The 20,047-nt window shown below is 34.9% G+C and overlaps 1 pseudogene; it reads right to left on the bottom strand.

Moving 5' to 3' along the window:
- Positions 1-20,047, bottom strand: part of LOC149142184 (uncharacterized) — a 46,858-nt pseudogene that overhangs the window by 6,335 nt on the left and 20,476 nt on the right.

Below are 20,047 nucleotides of genomic sequence, written 5' to 3'. Positions count from 1 at the left end.
AATCACTCAATACAATCAATTTCATGAATCTGCAAACTCCAACATTTCAAAGCAAAGTCTACATCAACATTATTGAACTTGTAATCAAACTCAAATTACATTGAATTGTAAGGGTGCATTCTCGGTTGAAACCGACATCCAAGTCTTGAATTGAGTCAAAGTGAATTCCTTGTTTTATGTGAGTCATTAAAATCATTAAGCATTTTTTGGGTGCATTTTCGACAGTGTTCGACACCCTTCCTTTAAGCAGAATCACGTGAATGCACAAATTTTAACTCTAAAGCAAACAAGCAACAAGTTCACATCTCCTGCAAGCGAGCATGAGTATTCATTCAAGTAATTTGCGTCAAAATAGTACAAAGTTCAGACCTTCAAGCAAGCCAGAGTGAAGTTCATTACAGTAACCATCAAAGAAACCAAGCAAGTTCCACTCTAACACCAATCAAGCAAGTTGAGATCGACATAAAGCGAGCATGGCTATTCCTTCAAGTGAGCATAAAGTCATCAAGTAAGGCAAGTGAGCATTCATGCAAACACGATCGTCATCAAGCAAGCGTGAATTGTAGAGTTTAAGCAAGAAAGTTCTACAACTCTAGCAAGTGTTCCCAGTAAGTGCAATAAGAAACAAATCAAGCGAGCATGCCATTCAAGTCCCATAGCAAGCGAGCCTGTCATTCAAGTAACAAAATCAAGTGAAACAATTCAAAGCACGACATCTACGACAAGAGAGCCTGATTTCAAGTGAGCAAGTTTAGATGGCGCAACATATTCAGTTGTTAAACATTCTTCACAGTTTGATCATCTCCAGTGATGAAGACATGGTGCACATCAGCAAAGAAACTCTTGCTGATCTTTCGCGGCATCTACAACAAACACATGAAACCATTGAGTTTCTTCAACTCGAGTCGCAACTACAAAGCGATGAGCTGCAACAAAAGAGTGCTTCTTCCAAGTCATTCAACCATACAAATGAAGATAAAGATGTTGATTCCAAATCACTCATCCAAACAACTTCAAGTGTCGAAGTTGTTCATGATCAAATACAGATTTCTTCCAAACCCATCATCAAGCCCTGGGAAGAGATTCAAAATAACAAGAATCGACGAGGCTTAGGATATGTCACTGACGACACCAACTTACATATCCCAAATTATACCAAGCCAATTAAGTTTATCAGTGCAGGATTTCTTGCACAACTCCCCTCAGCGGGTTCTGAGAAAGTTGCAGTCAAACAGAATTGCACGCAACCTGAAGTTGAAGTCCAACCGAAGTGTTCTCATTGTCAAAGAACTGGTCATTTGGAAGATCAGTGTTTTGATCTCCATCCTTGTTGCCATTGTGGCAAGCCCAATCATTCCTCAGCAAAATGTCACAACGAACAAAAATCAGCCAGATTGAAGATACATTATGAATGGATCGATCCTTGGGAATGGTCATCCATAGTCAAAAGATTGTCTCATTTCTACAACCAACTACAATCACACATAGTGCAACCAGCAGTGAATCGAGGATGGTACTCTCATGCAGTTGAACGAGGGAGTACAACAGTGAAACTCTCCTACACCTAAAGGGGGGGAGTTAAAATATATTTTGGAGAAGATTGTCTCTCCTTTCAGCTGACAAAGGGGGGAAAATGTCAATGAAATTGACAAGTGGTTGTCAGACTAAAAGTCTCGTCAACATTAGCGAAGTAGCCAGTGGGCATCTTCATCAGCCAGTGGGCATTTGTCATCAACATTGAGCATCAGCAAATTCGCCAGTGGGCGATCGACAGCCAAAGCAGTAGTGAGCAACTTTCATCATAGCAAAAGCAACATTGAGTTGTTTTTCGACATCTTCAGCCAGTGGGAAATCATCATCAACAAATACGCTAGTGGGCGTTCATCAAATTGTGTCAGTGGACACCGGATGTTGTTTTCAAGCAAAGGATAGTTGGATCCTTTTTCAGCTTGGCACATGATGGAGTTGTCAAGCGTCCTTCTGAGATGAATCAGTGATGCAGCTGACTCAGTCTCTTCATATTGTAGTTTCTTCAGCATCCAGATTTGGCGGTTTTTCAGGCAATATTTTTGAGGATCAACATGAGAACTTGGAAGATGGTTCCTCGTTCTTATTTTGGATTTATCATTGAAGGGGGGAATGTTAGCCTCTCTCATAAAACAATAATAAATCCAAAAATAAATAAATAAATTAAATATTCCAAGTTAGGAATTTGTGCCTAACTCTTGGGTTGTTCCTCTAAGATAGGAGTTAGTTTAGGTAACTCCTATATTGGTGTGTGTCTGGTGAGAAATTATCTCAACCAAAGGAGAAATTATCTCAACCAAAAGTGTCTAAGATAGCACCCACTATCTTGAGAACATTGTCTCTCATCTATTTATTTGTAACACTATATTCAATTATTTTAATGAATAAAAATATGAGAGAGAATACCTAAGGAAGCCATGAGGCTGAAGCCTTTTCTACCAATATTTTGTGTCTGGTTTTTATGTGTTTTTTTCTATAATCTATTTGAGTTAATTTCATTTTCAATAAACATCAACTTTACAAATAATTATTATTAGAAAAATTACTGATAATTAAATGTAGATCTGTCTTTTAATGTAGCATACTCAACCAAAATTAAACTTATTCACATTTAATTACAATGAAATCATTAAGTTGAGGAATATTACAGAAGTGTAATATACTTGCTCAAATGGAAATTTCAGTTCTCTATAGAATACTATGCCTTTGATGTATAGAATATAAACAATACCTTCATTTTTTGGAACTACTGTTACAATGAAGAATACTATAGTTGTACATAAGCTCGAGTAGAACGGTTCATCTCCAAAAGTAACCAAACTCCTAACTCACTAATCCAAGCTCATTGTCATATTAGCATTAGTGAGTGTCACCGTTAAGCTGCACTCTCCAAGATTTTATGATATAAAAGAGTGAAGCGTTTCTAGTCTAAAAAATCTAGCCCATCTATAGTCTAGACTTTTAACGAAAAAAATACTTGCATACACATCCATGTTCAAAAGGAAGTCAATTTAAACAAATTGTAATGCAAGATATATCATCTTTTTTGTCACAATTTGCAACTTCAACTATTAACTACTTTGTTGCCACTTGTGGATCCCTAATTTTCGTAATGAAATCAATTACCTCCTGGTTTCCCCTTACCTTTCACAAATCATCATTGGTGAGGATTAAAATCTTAGTTCTTAAATCCATTTCCACTTCTTTGACATAATGGTTTAACCATTGATGAGATTCAAAATATTATCTTCAAATGCTTGGGAAATAACTAGCTCTCCATCCACTCTAAGCACATTTCCTAACATGAACAAATGTAAGAGTAGAGATTCTTGGAGAAAGAAAATGAGTGAGAAGTATGTGTTGAAACCAAATGAATTCACTTATAATCCAACTAAGGCAAGCACTACAAATCCAAATACAATAAGTCAATGTGAAATCATGTAGAAGTCAGGTTGTTCCTAGACATGGTAATTGCTTCTTTGATTTACCCTGCAGGGAACACCTTCATTGTCACAAAGAAAGACAACCTATGGCCAAGAGAGTAGCCAAGGTTTGCAAATATTGGCCATCAACATCGCTAGCAAAGGAAGGACAAGAGATATGACCAAGTCTTTCAAGAAGAGATCAGTTAACACTATCTACCATTGATAAGGATTTCAACATAGAGTCTTGTGGATATTTTATCAATTGTATCCTCAAAAAACCATGTCTCAAGCAAAGCATGTGTAGAATACGTAAATAAATTTCTTGAAAATAGACACCTTACAATATAGTATAGTACAATACTATATCACATGTCGTATGTGATATTTTTTGTTCATAGATATATTCAAACTCTGAGGCAATCTGAAATTGAAAAACCATAATTCTTAGAACACTAGATACAATAGGCAACAACTTGATGTCCGTGTTAGAGCTATGGTTGATGTGTCAATGAAAACACTCAAGAAGGAAGTTGACGTCTAGAGCCATGATCCACTACAAGGTTTATTCCTTATAATTAATGAATTTGTGATAACAAATCCTAATATGCCAAGCATATTTTAGAAATTCCTCCATATTTAATTGTAGTTGATCCTTTTGGAATCTCCATTGATTGGTTGTTAGACAATTCATGGTCATCAGGTTAAAGGTCAAGGAAGGCATCCACTATAATGAATGAAGAGAAAAAATTTGAGCAATACAATTCTTAACGAATTTGTTTTTGGAACCTTAAGCATAAAAATAGGTGCAACAAGAAACAATTCTCAACAATGCTCAAAAGGAGGAATTTATGTATTCCATTATCATATTAGTAGAGAGAATAACACAAAATGACAAAGCTCATAACTAATATGGTTTTTTTTTTAGCACTATACACAGAAGGGGTACAAATAGAGCTAGCACATGAGTTATGGTTTTGTATAAGACTTCTAGGTGCATTTGATTCACATGAAGGATTAGAGTTCCAAGAGGGCAGTGGAATGATAGGATTTACGTAATTATTGAGAAAAAAAGTCTAGCGTAGGTCTACTGTAACAACCCAAAATTAAAACATACAACGGATTTCATCAATTTACACGATTAATAATCAACACACAAACTGTTCAAATAAATGGCATAGAATTTTTGAGAAATGTGCACAAAGAAGACTTACTAGTGGGGATATACCTTTCATGTGATTCTGGAGTTGTAACACTACTCAAATCCTGTTGACCACAATAAAATTTTGGGGACGACTCTCCACCCAACCATAGGATCAACTACACATAATCCTTCTACAACTAGCCACCACTGAGCCCTTAATCAACTACTACTGCCAGGGAATCCTTTGTCTCACAACAATCTCATTCCAAAGAAATGAATAATGCTTCTCATATCCCTTTTAGTCCATTAAATAAAACAAATGGTTCCAAAAATAGAAAGGGATTGGAAAAGAATTTACATGCACACAATCCATGTTGCAACATTCCAACTTTTATTTCTTTTTTTTTAAGTTTTATGTAATTCACCCTTTTTTCTTAATTTATCTTTTTCTTATTTCGTTTGGTTTTACTTTTGTTAACTTACTTATTCTTACTATTTTTATAGTTTATTTTTTTCTAAATATATTTAGAATTTTAGTTTATTATTATTATTTACTATTATTATCTTGTGTTCTTTATTTATTATTTATTTTCTATTCTTATATTTTCTTTATTATTTATTTATATATTAATATTATTTCATTGATTATTATTATTATTATTATTATTATTATTATTATTATTATTATTACGGGTAATCATAATTTCTTAAGGAACATCGTCGTCCAATTAAATTGAATCATTTAACTTTTTATTTTTATTTTATTTAGTTATTTGTTACTTCATGTTTTCCCTACACCTTCTGCTGAACTAGTATACTAGCGTGCATTGAAAGTTACACAACATTAGGGAAATCCCAAGGAATCTCAGTTTTTTTCCCAACTTTTAGAACTAGACATAAAGTCTCATCAGTCTATACCATAGCCCCAAGGTAGACATCTGTTCTCGATACTCAATGACTCCGGGCATATCGAAAGGTTGGCCCAACTCCCCCCACACACACTAAGGTGTACAACTTGAGGCATAAAAGTCCTCATTCCCCCTCCAAACTTTGGCATCTCAATCTAATATCAGATGCTCAACCTCCTCAAGATGGTCCCATAGCCCCTCAAGGGATCTCCATCAAGAGCTATACAAGACAAAAGAACCACTAGCATATGTAGTGGTGATTGAGTCTATCCCCAATCCATATGGTGTTACATATTCTCCCTCATAGTTATGGGCTCCCATGAGATCATCAAATAAATCGTTCCTCTCAGCCCATTTATGGATTTCTTGTCAATCACCACATCTCAGCATGCAACCAATGCATTAGTTATAACATCACAATACAATAATCTACATTCTAACTTTTGCATGCCTTCATGAGAACATAACATCATTGTTATCACAACATTCTAAATGGAAAAATTACATGCTTATGCATGTCATAACATATGTATGTAATAACCATATGCTTCACATCCTGAAATACCATCATAAGATCAACATATCTATATTGAAGATGTATCATGACATCACATAATAAATAGAACCACATGTCAATATAACCTTCTATCATAACATCATAGATATGAGAATCATTTCGATACACATCAAATATAGAGAAATAATGCACTATAGGTGTTCTTATCATGATTCACCATAAAAATAAATTTCATTTGATTATATAGACAATAAATACCAACTATGAGATAAGATTATTCAACATCTAGTTAGGATCTAGACTATCCTATCACTACTATTAGTATCATGTTTTCATCAAGATAATAATTACTTTTTAATAATCGTTTCCACTTCTTTCAATAGGAAGTAAACAATTTACGTAGTAAGTATATTCATTTAATTTAGAGAGAGAATCTTCGGCGAAAATCACATGGAAAATCAATTGTCGACGCGTTTCGAACCAACAAGTGTGGTCGACAATTGATTTTCCAAGTGATTTTCGCCGAAGATTCTCTCTCTAAATTGATATGGATCACAGAAGCCTGAACTCTATTATATTCATTTAAGTACATCGTTAAATTTCAAATGAGCCTCATCATCTTGAGCCTTAATCTCTAGTCATGTGTTCTTCCTTCCCCAAGAAAATTTAGTGAGATTCATCATTAAGATATTATGGGTTGTACAATTATTCCTTAAATCATCAATACAAAAATTAAGATTCTATGATCACTATGTACATTTTTCTTATCCATTCTAGTATCATTCTTCTCAATGGCACACAAACACCAAGTCACCATTGTTTAAGTCTTTTATCATGCTTAATTCATTTAAACCAATGGATTTGTTGATCCCTAGTTATTTATCCATCACTCAGTCATTATTGTTGTTCACTCTAAAAGGATTTTCTTATCTCATAAATTTCCCATCTCAATATCACTTGATCTCTTTTATCATAGATTCACCTTTATTGATGTTAGACAAGAGATTATTCTCTTTCACTTTTGGTTTCTGAACACTATCTTTTTAGATTTTGCAGCACTTGATATAATGCTACCATTATTGTCCACAAAATTTTTGTATGCTTGATGTGGTTGTATTAACTTCTTTCAATACCTAATATTTATAGCCAGACATGGTCATTATCGACTTTAAAATGTAAATCATCCACCTATATCTCACACTTCACAGAAATATATAACCATTAATAATAACATAACCATGATTCATATGTGCACTTGAAGATCTATCACCCTTGCATTTAATTTTTTCTACATACCTAGACATGATAGGTTTGTGAATATATCAAGTTATTCTGTTTTCACGCAGACACCAAAAGCAATAATTGTTGCAGTTCCCTTGCCAATTAAATTACAGTTTGGAATTCAAATACGTTGAAGCATGTATGTATTCCCTATAACCGGGCATGCGCAAACTTCTACAATGTCTATTGTTTCACGTTAGTACAACTGACCTATTAAATATTGGATATAACAAAGGGTATCGATAAAGAATTATCCAAGGTGAAAATAAACAATGTTTGATGGATCATTTAGTTCAATGCTCCAAGAACTTGGATATATAGAAAGGGCGTTATTTTGAGATTTGTATACCCCCATGCTACATTTATTTTTGGGTTTGATTAAGGATGAGATGCTTACTAAAGATGGGTTTTTATATATTTTACCATTGATTAAATTGAAAAAACAACCTTTTGGAACAAGCAATCAAGCAATCGCATTAAACCATAATAGTTTTAGAAGTAATTTGAAATAATTTGTAACCTGAACATTAATATAAATATTGATTGCATATAATTATAAAAGGGATTAAGGTTTTGAGAGTTGCAACCATGCAGATCCCTTTCCATTTTGGAACTGTTTGTTCTATTTAAAGGAAAAAAATGGAGATAAGAAACATTATTCATTCCTTTGGAACGAGAGTATTGTGAGACAAAGGATTCCCTGGCAATAGTAGCTGATTAAGGACTTTGGGGCGGCCAACTATAAAAAGATTATATGCAATTGAGCCTACAATTGCATGGAGAGTCGTCCCAATAACTTTAATAGCGCCTCAAACTGAATATGGAGATTGTGGGGGCTGGGGGTTATTCCAAACTTTAATAGCGGCTCAAACTGAATATGGACGCAGAGATTGCGGGGGTTTAGTTATTCCAAAATTTAATAGTGGCTCAAACAGAATATGGATGCAGAGATTGCGAGGGCTCCATCATCGATTGCAATAAATAAATAAATAAATAATTCTAGGCTTCTCGTTGTTGTTCAACTGATTATGGGATACTATCTCAAATTCTTAACCCTTTTTGGAGACTTCACACTTAGAAACTTTCATCTGCTTCTAAATCCAAAATTGTATTTTATGATTCATTATGCTCTCCACTCTTGTATTTTATGATTCATTATGCCAAGAGTTTTAAATCCACTCTTGTTTTTTTTCATGATTTGTTTTCTACTTTGTGAAGAGTTTTATATTTGTTTTCATACTATGAAAATATTTCAAACTTATAATCTAATTATATTTCGTTATTTACATTTATAATAGCTATAGTATTTTAAAAGGGAAAAACAATATAACAATAAACCAACACATATGATAATCGTTAACCTTTTCATATCACTCAGTGAAACAAACAATCCTCTATCATGAAATCATAGTGATTGGGTGATGGATGCAGATTATAACTTAGTTACAGTTAGAGTTGGGTGAGTTCTTAGTACTATATAGATTTTGCTTTTCACAAATAAAATTATCAAAATTATTTATTAATAATTTTTTTAATTTTGTATATATATATATATATATATATATAGATTTGGAAAATTAATTTTTTTAAATAATATATATTCTAAGTAGGTGCTAAATACAACCAATTGCTATATTCATATATTACATTTTTTTTTTAATTCCAAAAATTATAATAGGTTGGAGCTTGTACTTTGATATCATATGTAACAGGCCAAAATTAAAATATACAACCAATTTTATCAATTTATGTGATTAATAATCAACACACTAACTATTCAACTAAATGACATATAATTTTCAAAAATCGTGACAAAAGAAGACTTACCTATAGCGACGATATACTTTGTGATTTTAGAGTTGTAACACTATTCAAATCCTATTAACCGCAACAAATTTTTGGGGACAAATCTCCACCCAACCGTAGGCTCAACTTCACATAATATTTTTACAACTAGCCACCAGTGAGCCCTCAATCAACTACTACTACTACCAAGGACTCCTTTGTCTTACAGGACTCTTCTTCCAAATGAATGAATAATGCTTTTCATCCATTAAATAGAAAAAAATGGTTCCAAAATGGAAAGGGATTGGAAAGGGATCCAATGCGCACAATCCATAGGTCAACATGCCAACTTTTATTTCTTTGTTTTAAGTTTTACTTAATTCAACCTTTTTTTTCTTATTTTATTCATTTTTACTTTTGTTAGCTTACTTATTCTTATATATATATATATATATATATATATATATATATATATATATATATATATATATATATATATATATAACTTTAGTTGGCTATTTATTATTTTTATTATTTACTATTATTATCTTGTATTCTTTATTTTCTATTCTTATGTTTTCTTTATTATTTATCTATATATTAACATTAATATTATTATTATTATTATTATTATTATTATTATTATTATTATTATTTTTATTATTACATGGCATTACATTTGCAATTTGAGAAACATAGATGACAGAGTTTTTAGAGAGAGAAGGGGTACAATATTGGTGAGGGTGCCTAGGTTGAGGCCACAAAAATAGTGAATCAAACAATTAAGAAGGGCAGGAGTAAATTTGCTTTGATGTACATATAAATATATTTTTTATGGCCCTTTGTTTCATGTTCTAAGAGGTCTCTTAGAATTCTCATGATTGTTTGATTCACTCGGGGCTTTTTGCCTTCCATTCAAGTGAATGAAGCAAATTTACATAACCCCAAAGGATTATGTTTCCAAGAATACTGTCATTCTTAATGAGTGTTCTAATGAAGTGATATTTGGTGTCAACATGCTTGGAGTTATAATGAAATACTATATTATTGGCCATATTTTATCACCAACTATATTTTCATTTTTTAAAATTGAAAGAAAAATTACATTAATAAAAAATGTTGTCGCAACCAAGACTAGCAAGGGTTTACAATGCGCGAATTCAAGGTGTTATGATTAACGAACAACAATCATATTGATGGAGCTAATTAGGAGTATTCTTGATTTCCATCCTCCTTTCACAGAACAAGGGAAGAGAGATTGGGATTTTCTACTAAAACTTTTCATATCAGTTTCCCAAGTACATGGATAAATTATCACAAATTGGTTACAAAGTAAAATACAAATGTTGAGTATAGTAAAACAAAAAAAATGTTGAAGGGATTCTTGATATCCTTGGTGGATATTCTTTTTTGTATCATGAGTTATTACTTCTTGTCAGATTTCCTTCCCTTTCCAAGGTGAGGGGAAGGGTATGGTGCCTTCTATAGAGCTTTGGTAAAAGAGATGGACTATAGGGCTCAAGATGGACCTGCACTTCCAACTCTGCCTCTCGTTCCCCTTCTTGAGTTAAATCTTTTTCTTCCTCATCTATTTCCTTTAATTCTTCATCCTTCTCTTTTGCGTTGTTTTCATTTTCCTATTCTTCATCCTCCTATTCTTATGCATTAGACACTAGGTCCTCAGGGCATGGATCGATGTTACTATTGGGATGAGATGGTTCAAGGTTAATATATGTTTCCTATTCATATTCAATCTCCTCCTCCATATTTTATAAATTTACCATTTCCTCTAAGTTCCCTAGGACTTCAAATTTGTTGTTGCTTGGAAAAGGTGGACCCTATTGTGATGGATTGGGATTAGATGGTCCGTTGTCACTGAAAACTATTTTGAACTTGGGTTCTTTCCTTGATAGAAACTTGAGTTGTTTCTTGGAAGATGGATCCTCTTCTTGGAATTTCAAAAAGATTTTATAAAAATTTCCATAAGCATAACAAGCCATACATTTTAATGAAATATGCTCATAATATAATGCTTGTTAATAACTCCACCCATCAAGATTGATTTGCAGGGTTTTAGGGAGTCCCTCTTCCAAATCAACATTCATGCATGTTCTCACATATGAATATATATTCCCTTTTTTTTGCATTATCAATGAACAAATACAATTTGTCCTTGGTATGATGGCACTATAAATATTATTGTAAAAATTTAATCTAGGATAAATTGAAGAGTTATAGCTAAATAGGAACAACCATTCAACCTATTAGAAGATGAAACCAAAGGACACATGTTTGTATATATATTTGGCATACTTCAATATAAAATATATAATATTTGGAGTTACACATACTTGACCTATTTGTGGTGTCAAAGCATGCTGCTTCTTTGATAACTTTGTTCATCTTGCCTACTTGTTGCTTCCCTTCACCTTTTATAAATGTTTTTTATCCTTCACAAATTTTTAATTATTGGATTGATGAAGCATTCCAAATATTTTAATGAGAATATCTCTATATGTGATTTCTAGAAGAATTCAACATTGTTGTCACTATAGTGTAGACATGGATTCTATAACATCCCCATATTGACCCTTGAATTATTTTGTAATTATGTTAATGGTATTGTATTTCCTTTATCAACATGTATGTGTCACTATTGCAACAAAGGTGAATAGGATGAATACATGAACAATGTATATGTAATCTAAATTCTTAATTTATGAATATGTTGGTAGAACCAATTGGGAACATATGAGCACTGATACATGCTATGATATCACAAGTGGGAAACAATGAAGGGATTGTGGAAATTGTCTTGCCAAAACCTTTCCATGAACTTCAAATTCAAAAATAATCATGTTCCCTCTAAGAACTTATTGATTGTAAATGAATAGATAGTTGGAATAATTACCCTCATAGTTGTGGAAGTTGGTGTGGTAACTGAAATGTTGCTCCAAAATTCAATGGAAATAATGGGTTGAGTATATCCCGTGGAATTTGAATCTGACCTATGGATTTCCTTGGAAGACTGAGCTAAACATGGATTTATACAACAACATATAGAATTGACTGTAGAAAACTATGAAGGGGGCAGAGATCCATGAAGGGAAAAGGGTGTGAACCAATCATTCAGAGAGATGTTCAATCATACATAGAGAATAATTCATTTGGCGATACATAGAGAGAAACTAGATGCACTTTAGATATTGGGAAGCATATTGAGAAGTAGAATACTAAAAATTCTAAGTGGAAAGCTTGTTGGAGTGTTCTAAGAGTTCATGTATTATTTTAACTCTCAAAATAATCAATTCTTCGTACTACAATACACGAGATATTTAGAACTTAGCTAAGTATAAGGAGACGCTAATTTTATGTGTTTAAAGTGAGCACAATAAGTAATGGATAAAGAAATCACAAAGGTATTATAGAGCAACACAGGGATTTCCATATTACTATGTTATCTAGCTAAGAGGAATCTATAATTTTTGGACATCGCAAGCTCAACAAGTAGAGGATTTATGATGTTTTCATAGCAGTGCAGGAGAGTTGTTTTCATCTACCCCATTTATTAGTGAGTTATTAGTTTTCCCCTTGTGGTATCATGACTTGGCTTGGCCAATTCTAGGAAGTTGATTGGGTAGAAAAATCTCCTTCCCTCAACAATAGATAATTTTCAAACAATTATCCCTATGTTTTAATTGGAAATGTAATTATTCATTTACTGACATGAAAATGATGGCTACAAATGTCTGATTAACTGTAGATTCTTGTTGAGTAGTAAAAATTGATTAATGAATCTATATATGGTTTAATGCTTGGATTTCTTAATGACGACTGAGGAAGTTTTAGGGGCTTTGACCACCGAAAGTGAGGTTGTCCTTGAATGATAAGGTAAGGTTGGAAGGACAGAGAAAAAGCGTCTTTCAGCCTCTTGAGAAACCTTGATGGTTGGATGGTAATGGAAGACTACCAATGGATTTCAAATAAGAGGGTTGGGCTTGCATCAACCATGCAAATTAATTTTGGACATGTTACTCAAAGGAAGGATGTCCATATGGATTCAAAAATTTCATTCCAAGAGGAAAATCCTATAATATCTGCTTTAATTTAATTTATAGCTTTTTTTAATCAAATATTTATTAAAAAAAAATTCTAAAAAACCATGTTGAAAAATATAACAAATTCCAACAAATTTGGACAACTAGTAATCAGATTGATTGAAAACGCCACAAAAAAAACCCAACCAATTTATTAATAAAATCGTGGAAGATTTACATCAATTTAGTTTTTGGCAGAAACTAGAAAATTGACCAGTGGAGATAATTCAATGTCTTTTTGGAAATTCTCTAGCTTGATCCTTGGCTACAAATTCTCTCGAAAATTTGGCTAGATCAAATCTGGCCTCTTCAAAATTTAAGATCTAGTTGGAACAACTGGGACTTCTTAGCTAGCCCTCCACAACTCCATAACAATTTGGCCTTTCTCAGTGTCCACAATTCAACCTCCTTGAAGAGATTCATATTTTTGTAACTGGACCTTTCTTTTCAACTCCGATCTTTGACCCTTCCTCTCTGATGAGTTCCAATGAATAACTTGATGTGGTTCCCCCCCATGACTATCTAGGGTGTATGTTTCACCACCAAAAATAATCACCACCAACTAGGGTGGATAATTTCACCATTGAAACTGGGATCTCAACAAGGGTTTCCCCTCATAAAGTAAGCTACCAAATCTCCCGAAACAATTATCAAAATCAACAACCAATACATACCCGAAAATGAGCTCCAATTCTCTTTTATAAATTTATCTTATAACACCATGGGTCATTAGAATATCACAGGTTAGAATACCATGGGCCATTAAGATACCATGGTTTTTCTCTTTTATAACCCTTTTTAATTTAATTATTGATTTCACTTTTTGAAGTTGGATTTTTCTCCAAGTGAAAATGAACAATTAAATCGATCTTATTGGAAAGGGGATTATAGTCCTCCCTTCATGAGATTCCTTGCCCTTAAGCAATCTAGAATCCACATATCAATACCAAGATCCAAAAATATGGTTGTAGAATGCTCCAACATATACCGATTGTACCATCCTAATACCATTGAACCCAACATCACTATCAAACTCTACCTTGTGTCGCTTTGATCTCTTACTAGAAACAATATGAAAATAACTACATAATGTTAATTGTGCCTTGGGAAATGATATATCATGAAGAAGATGATTTTTGGGGATTGTTCTTGTAAGTTTTGAGGTTGATGCTGAAGGATATTTTTTTGTGGCACCTATTATTGCTAAAAAATATGCCTTTGTAACTGTGGACTTGAGTTGTGTTGAAAATGTTGAGATTTCCAATGATGTTGTTGTTGAAATTGCAAGAGTTGTTTTGATGGACCATGACTTCTCACTCCCTGTAAGATCTTAGGTGTGTCATCCCCACACGTGTGAACTCCTACGACCTTTATTTTTCTTGTGCATTCAATTATTTTCATGAAAATTCAATCAGGATGGCCTGGTAATGTTATTTTCATAGGTTGAAATCTAGTTGTGTATACATCAATGTCTTTATATTGATCAACTATGTAAGAGCCCTATCCTAGGATCTTCTAACAGATCTATTTCTCTAGAATTTAAATGCAATAAGAGGCAATACTTTACTTTCTTACAAGACTTTTAAACATTGAAAATTTTACCATTTACATCCTAATCCTTATAACCTATAGTGAACATTTAATTTTAATAAATTTGCATGAGCAATCTATAGAGGAATACCTATACCGGTAGCTAGTGGAGATGCCTTTGAGCTGCTGCTCCTGCTGAATTCTCCTCTTGACTAACCCAACTTGATTTACCTCCCAGCCAACTAGGAAATAATTCCTAGCCCGGGAAACCTCCACAGGTTCCCTAGCCCTCCGAGCCCAAGTCTAATCAGATGTAGTGTGTGTGTCCAAGATGAATGATCCAGACCAAGATGAACAATATTTCCCTCCTATCAACAACCCAAGAAACTTCCATAGGTTCCTAAGGTATCCAAAAATCACAGCAAATTCTAAAATCACAGCCAACCCAAAATCATAAGCAAGACCCAACATCCCCCTTTCTCCCTTCCTCCTTCCCCTTTTATGCCCTTCCTCTCTTCTCCACCTCAACCACCTCTCATTAATGTCATTAATTTCCCCTTCATCCTTATAGTTGACTTCTCTTCTCCCAAGTAAATCTGAGAGTACATTTGGAAATGTGATATGAATATAAAATTAGGTAATTAATGGGAGAGTACATTTGGGAATGTGAGATGAGGACCATGTCTTCTCCCAAGTAAATGTGAGAGTACATTGGGGAATGTGAGATGAATATATAATTAGTAGGACAGGACCATGTCTTCTCCCAAGTAAATGTGAGAGTACATTTGATCCGAATTTGATCCATGAAGAATAATTAGAAGAGCCATGATTGTACCAGGTTAGGATAGACTTCAAAGAATCAAGATCAGCGACCAAAAACACCTCTAAAATAGTGGTAGTTAGCAGCTAGCATGGAACGATGAGGGCCTCGGTCAAAGCGCACTGACCGAGGTCCATGGAGACTATGCGGGAGGTGAAAATAGTCCTTGGGGAGCCTTGATCGGGAAATGGAGAGAGTTTTTGATGCACGATCGTGCTTCGTTGGGAAAAAACCCTCGAGAAGGAGAGGTCCCAAGCACTCAGTCGTGTGGGAGTCGAGAAAACCATGGGACAAAAGGCTAAAGGCTAAAGGCGGGACCCACTCCAAAAACCGATGGTATTGATTGGAGGCACCCTTGGGCGATAAGCAGTTTTAATGAAATCAGAGCGATTCCACTCAGCGCCCGACGCGTGGCAAGCAGAGGAGAGAGAAAACCGTCGCTCATCGTGCGCTAACGGATGAGCAATTCCATCGCGCAAAATGAGCGGATGGCATTGGATCTGGGGGATCCAGATCTGACGGTTGATATCGTGCCCGATGTTAAGACCGGATTTAACGAGGGAATAAGCCATTATCTAGAAGAATTTGAGGTCCACTTTGACCGCCAAGGTGGCGAAAGACTCATTCCATGACGTAATCGAAGAATTGAACCGACGAAAGGCTAGCACAGTTCACAAGAGGACAAGTGGCTGCTCCTTATGAGTTTGATGATGACGCCAAATAGGGAACTCCAAGCGCAACTGCAACAAGTGAATCGATGGAGGTGGAAGAAGAACCGAACCACCATGAGCTTGAATGGCTTTAAAGCCATGAACAGAGAATAGAACGGACACCAAAGACGGAGAGGAAGAACCAAAGACAAAAGACAGAGAAGAGAAAAGAACCAGTGAAGAAAAAAGCAGAAAGAAGACAGAGGGCTGAGCTAACCAAAGGCAGCGTTGAGCACCAGAGAGCTTGAGAGATTCAAGCCATCCCTGAGAGGATCTGTCAGACTAGAGATGTCAAAGAGCTGGTAAGGAAAAGAGTCTATGTACTCTAGTGGTTTGAGGAATCCAAGAACCACCCTGCCAAGCTAATCTGTTTCAGGAGACTCACATTGAGCTCCTTCACTATATTTCTCTGCTTCAAGACACAATAAAAGAGGGCCACCACTGAGAGCTAGACCAGAGATGCAGCCCTGGAGGATAGGGTGAACTCCTTATTAGTTACTTGTGTTATTGTATTTTCTTATTATGTTTCTCTGTTGCTTTTCATTTTAAGTGTCTGTACATTTGCAATATGATCGATTTGTTGCTTAAATAACATAGACATACACACCAGCACATGAGTCTGTAATACCTTCATTTAATAAATCTTTAACTAGGGTCACTCATAGGGTGATTATCAGATCAAGTGGTATCAGAGCTTTAGGTTGTAAGGTCAGACAAGCTTGTGTTGGTTTAGCTATTGAATGCTCACTAGATCAAAGCTCAAATTAGGAGGAGAGTTGGTTGAAACTAATCCTGAAATTGGGAGAGTCTATCCTCGGAAGACAATGTTAGAGGAAGGTTCTGTGGGGCCAGACCCTCAATTCATAGAATGTTTCCTAGCTATAAAGTCTATGGTAGAATAAATGTATAGGGACTTTAGAAAGCATAAGGATGAAGATTCATCAAGTTCTAAACAAGACAAAGAAGAAGATGAGTCTCATTCCCATGACCACTCGAAAGGAAAGGGGAAAGAGGAAAGTTTCCTCACACCTCCTAATAGCCCTGTGCATAATAAGAAAGAATATTTGATCAAGCTAGATGTTAAATTTGATTTGCCTATATATGATGGAGAGCTAAATGCTGAAAAGTTGGACAATTGGATTAGAAAAATTGATGTTTATTGCAGAGTACAGAACATCAATTCAAACAAGAGCAAAATTCAGCTGGCAATCCTATGCCTAGGAGGCACTGCCTAGGAGGAACTGCCTTGGTTTGGTGGGAAGGCAGAACCCAAGCTGACATGAAAATACATGGTAATATTATCTCTGTCTGGGGTGACTTTGTTTCTGCAATCAAGAAGCAGTTCTATCCATTGGCCTAAATGCAACAAGCCATGATGAGTTGGAAAACTCTTCGGCAGTTGAAAGGGAAAAGTGTGCAAGGGTACACTCAAGAATTTAGAAAGAGAGCATTGATTCTAGGGATCTCATTAGATTCATGAGAGACTCTTTTGAAGTACATTGGTGGTCTACACAACTACATGAGGCATACCATCCTCTTGTTTAATCCCACTATTATAGCTGAGGTATCTGTACAAGCTACTCATCTAGAAGCTAGAGGAAAGAATGGAAATCTAGAAGTTGGGGGACCATCCCAACCCACTGCAAGTAAGAGCAAGGAGAAAAGAAAGCAGAAGTGGAAAGCAAGGAAGGAAAACACTGCATAGAAAAGAAAGGCTTCATGCACTCACTGTAAAAAGGATGGGCATGATGATGAGCATTGTTGGATTCTGCATCCAGAGCTGAGACCTAAGAAGTCTGAGGGAAAGAAGAAGAAAGCTATTGCAGATATCCAGAAAGATTTGGGGTCAGACTCGGGAGATGAAACAACCATTGCAGCCACAGGTATAGAAGGTAAGAACTCTCAAGCATCTACTAGCAATTCTGCTCAATCTATTATTTATGAAGAACATGAGAGAAAAAGACATGAGCTTTTCCATATTCGAGTTGTTTCCAAATATCAAAAGATTGATACTTTGTTTGATAGTGGCTCACAAGTAAATTTGATTTCTGAAGCAATTGTAAAGAAATTGGGATTAGCAACTACACCTCATAAGAAACCATACCCATTAGGATGGTTGAATGATAAAGCACAACTACAAGTGACTAGACAGTGCAAACTCAACTTTTCTTTTGGGTCAACATTTGTAGATGAGGTTGAGTTAGACATAATTCCTTTGGATATATGTGGAATTGTTTTAGGAAGTCCTTACTTGTATGATAGAAAGGCTATTTTGTATAAAGCTGAAAACAAGTATCTACTTGTTAAATATGGAATCGAATACTTTGTAAGAGCTCACAAGCTCAAGAATAATTACACTCTCACAAACTCAGGGCAGATGAAAAGAATGATAAATTCATGCAAATAATTCTTACTGATGGTTGTAAAGGACAAGAAACTTGATAAAACCAATGTATTTAAGGGTTGTAATGCTAAAAAGCAATCTTATTTAGAAAACGTTGTTTCAGAGTATGATGTCTTGTTTCAAGAACCTAAAGGTCTGCCACCCAAAAAGGAAATAGCACATGATATTATTTTGCAGTAAGATGCTCCATTGCCTGACATTGGAATGTACAGGATGTCTGCTTTAGAGAATGTTGAAATCAAGAAGCAGGTGCAGGAGTTGCTCGAGAAGGGGTTGATCAGGCCTAGCACATCATCATGTGGGTCACCAATCGTTTTGGTGAGAAAGAAAGATGGATCATGGAGAATGTGCATTGACTATCGAGCACTGGATAAGATAAAAATAAAAAATCGTTATCCCCTTCCTCACATAGATGATCTTTTAGATCAATTAAAGTAAGCTTTTTATTTCACCAAGCTAGACTTGCACAGTGGATACCATTAGGTCAGAGTTGCAGAGCAAGATGCATGGAAGACTGCTTTTAAAACAAAGCAGGGATTGTATGAGTGGCTGGTTACGCCTTTTGGCTTAACCAATGCTCGTGCTACTTTCATGAGATTAATGAATGATGTGCTCAAACCTTTTCTTGATGATTTTGTTATTGTGTATCTGGATGACATTCTGATTTTCAGTAAAATGTGGGAAGAACACTTAAAGCATGTTAAGCAGACATTAGATGTTTTGAAAAGAGAAAAAATTCATGTTAAACTCTCAAAATGTGAATTTGGCAAAACATCTCTAAATTATTTGGGTCATATAGTAGGGGGCGGTGAATTGAAAATAGATCCCTCTAAATTGGAAGTCATTGTAAACTGGCCTAAACCCAAGCCTGCTACAGAAGTGAGAAGCTTCTTAGGAGTAGCAAAATATTGGAGGAATTTCATCTCTAACTTTTCCTCAATTGCAGCTCCCTTACATGCTTTAACAGGATTGAACAAGGTGTTTCAGTGGGGAGGCAAACATCAGAAAGCCTTCAACGCCTTGAAAGAAAAGATTAGTACAACACCTATACTAGCACTGCCTGATCTACAAAGACCATTTGAGATCCAAACAGATGCCAGTGACTATGCCATGGGAGCAGTGTTGACACAGCACGGCAAACCCATATATTATCATTCTGAGACTTTTAATCCTGCAGTAGTTAACTATCCTACATATGATAAAGAATTGTATGCATTAGTTCATTGTGTGAAAAAGTGGAAACGTTACTTAATGGGCAAAGAGACAGTAATACATACTGATCATCAACCACTTCAATATCTGCACTCCCAAACTAAGTTGCAGCAATAAAGACTCTAAAGATGGATGGGTTTTCTACAACAGTTTCATTTAGTTATCAAATATAAAAAGGGCATACATAACA

This window comes from Pinus tabuliformis, chromosome X, assembly GCF_031772625.1.
Source record: "Pinus tabuliformis cultivar Carrire ecotype Pingquan chromosome X, CPIR1, whole genome shotgun sequence".
NCBI lineage: Eukaryota > Viridiplantae > Streptophyta > Pinopsida > Pinales > Pinaceae > Pinus > Pinus tabuliformis.
The sequence above is the reverse complement of the archived record's forward strand: the minus strand, read 5'-3'. Positions and strand labels throughout refer to the sequence as shown.